General features: G+C 49.7%; 1 non-coding gene across 1 annotated transcript; it reads right to left on the bottom strand.

The window, feature by feature from the left end:
• Positions 1-617: 617 nt before the first annotated feature.
• On the bottom strand, positions 618-774 carry LOC123719293. The gene has a single exon (XR_006755356.1). It is a non-coding gene; the product is annotated as a 5.8S ribosomal RNA (ribosomal RNA).
• Positions 775-2,861: the final 2,087 nt, after the last annotated feature.

Here is a 2,861-nt window from a genome sequence, read left to right on the forward strand (position 1 = left end):
ACACCACCAAAGCGGTTCTTCTGTTGTTGTTCGTTAACGACGGCATCGTTCCGTCCGTTTTAAGAACACACGTCACAATAATTTCGTACACACTACAATTGCACAAACACCGCACGCACACACTGGGCGCAACCGCTAGAGCAGCGGGCGCGCGCGTTTCGCTTCCTCTCGCGAGAGTAAGAGAAACTGAGCCGAACGCGACAACTTTCAACGACAGCGTCGAGACACGTCGACGCGCGCACCGGCGCCGACCGTCGCGCGATCGCCATGCGGGACCGGGACGATGCGAGCAAACACGCGCGACGCGTAAACGCGAACGTCGTTGTCGTCGTTGTCGTTGTCGTTGCGTAAAGACTCGACGCGCACCCGTGCCGCGGGAGACACGGTGCGGCGGGGAGAATTTATTTGTGCGACAAAAGTATCGTATAGACGTGGCTTAACACGGCCAATACGGATGACGAGTCGTAATCGAACATATATTCGAACGGATCGTTCGGCCGCTCGGCGGCCTAGCGAAACCGTCAATTGCACGCGCGACAGAGATGCGGCGCTACGACCGGAGTCGCAGCGATCGCCGCTCGTCACGCGAACAGTGTGGCTTTTTGTTTTTATGCAGCCGGCCCTCAGACAGGAGTGGTCCTGGATATTTCTCCACGGACCGCAATGTGCGTTCGAAATGTCGATGTTCAAATGTGTCCTGCAGTTCACACTATGACGCGCAGTTAACTGCGTTCTTCATCGACCCGCGAGCCAAGTGATCCACCGTTCAGGGTAATCGTTTTGTTTTTGTGTGTGTTTTTGTATGAGAAAATATAAAAGGTGCGAAAAAATTAAACAAAAAAATTTGAAAATAATACTTATCATTAACGTGTACGACAAATGAAAAGAAAGAAAATCTCTTTTATTTGCGTGGTTGTACACAAAAATTATAAAATATTATTTCAAAGTATCAATAGGCGATAGCGAACGCTAATCAAAGCGTGTCGCAACGCACACGTCGCGAATCGACGAGAGAGAGTCAACCGTCTCGGATTCGATTTTGATTCGTATCATTCACGTGTTTTTGTATTTTTTTCTTTTTTTGCGAGTCTTTGACAACAACAAAACAAAAAGAAAAACCAACGTTAATGATCCTTCCGCAGGTTCCCCTACGGAAACCTTGTTACGACTTTTACTTCCTCTAAATGATCAAGTTTGGTCAACTTCCCAGCAACGCCGACGGCCGTGAGGCCACCGCGTGTCGGTCCGAAGACCTCACTAAATCATTCAATCGGTAGTAGCGACGGGCGGTGTGTACAAAGGGCAGGGACGTAATCAACGCGAGCTTATGACTCGCGCTTACTAGGAATTCCTCGTTTATGGGGGATAATTGCAAACCCCAATCCCCAGCACGAAGGAGTTTCAACGGGTTGCCCGGGCCTCTAGGCCAGGGAGAACATGTTGATTCCTTCAGTGTAGCGCGCGTGCGGCCCAGGACATCTAAGGGCATCACAGACCTGTTATTGCTCAATCTCGTGCGGCTCGAAGCCGCCGGTCCCTCTAAGAAGAATTTTAATACGTCGCCAGTGAGTTGCGCTCCCCGAGAGTCGCGCACACCTTGAATGACGACGCCTATTTAGCAGGCTAGAGTCTCGTTCGTTACCGGAATTAACCAGACAAATCGCTCCACCAACTAAGAACGGCATGCACCACCACCCACCGAATCAAGAAAGAGCTGTTAATCTGTCAATCCTTCCGGTGTCCGGGCCTGGTGAGATTTCCCGTGTTGAGTCAAATTAAGCCGCAGGCTCCACTCCTGGTGGTGCCCTTCCGTCAATTCCTTTAAGTTTCAGCTTTGCAACCATACTCCCCCCGGAGTCCAAAATCTTTGGTTTCCCGGAAGCTGCCCGCCGAGCCATTGTAGTAACGTCGGCGGATCGCTAGATGACATATTTACGGTTAGAACTAGGGCGGTATCTAATCGCCTTCGAACCTCTAACTTTCGTTCTTGATTGATGAAAACACCTTGGCAAATGCTTTCGCTGATGTTCGTCTTGCGACGATCCAAGAATTTCACCTCTAACGTCGCAATACGAATGCCCCCAGTTATCCCTATTAATCATTACCTCGGAGTTCTGAAAACCAACAAAATAGAACCGAGATCATATTCTATTATTCCATGCACGAAATATTCAAGCGGCATTTTGAGCCCGCTTTGAGCACTCTAATTTGTTCAAAGTAAAATTGTCGGCCCACCTCGACACTCACCGAAGAGCACCGCGATAGGATTTTGATATTGAACCGGCGTTTTACCGCCGGCTCACCGACGATATGCTCCGCAGACGTGTCAGTATCACCGCGGATGCGGTGCACCGACAGCGCGGCGCACAAATGCAACTACGAGCTTTTTAACCGCAACAATTTTAGTATACGCTATTGGAGCTGGAATTACCGCGGCTGCTGGCACCAGACTTGCCCTCCAATTGTTCCTCGTTAAAATATTTAAAGTGTACTCATTCCGATTACGAGGCCTCGTAAGAGTCCCCGTATCGTTTTTTTTTCGTCACTACCTCCCCGTGCCGGGAGTGGGTAATTTGCGCGCCTGCTGCCTTCCTTGGATGTGGTAGCCGTTTCTCAGGCTCCCTCTCCGGAATCGAACCTGATTCCCCGTTACCCGTGACAACCATGGTAGTCGCAGAAACTACCATCGAAAGTTGATAAGGCAGACATTTGAAAGATGCGTCGCCGGTACTGGACCGTGCGATCGGCAAAAGTTATCCAGATTCATCAAAATTAACGACTTCGGACGCATGGCCCTCCGCCGATTGGTTTTGATCTAATAAAAGCACTCATCCCATCACTGGTCAGAGTTCTGATTAATA

This window comes from Pieris brassicae, unplaced genomic scaffold, assembly GCF_905147105.1.
Source record: "Pieris brassicae unplaced genomic scaffold, ilPieBrab1.1, whole genome shotgun sequence".
Lineage (NCBI taxonomy): Eukaryota > Metazoa > Arthropoda > Insecta > Lepidoptera > Pieridae > Pieris > Pieris brassicae.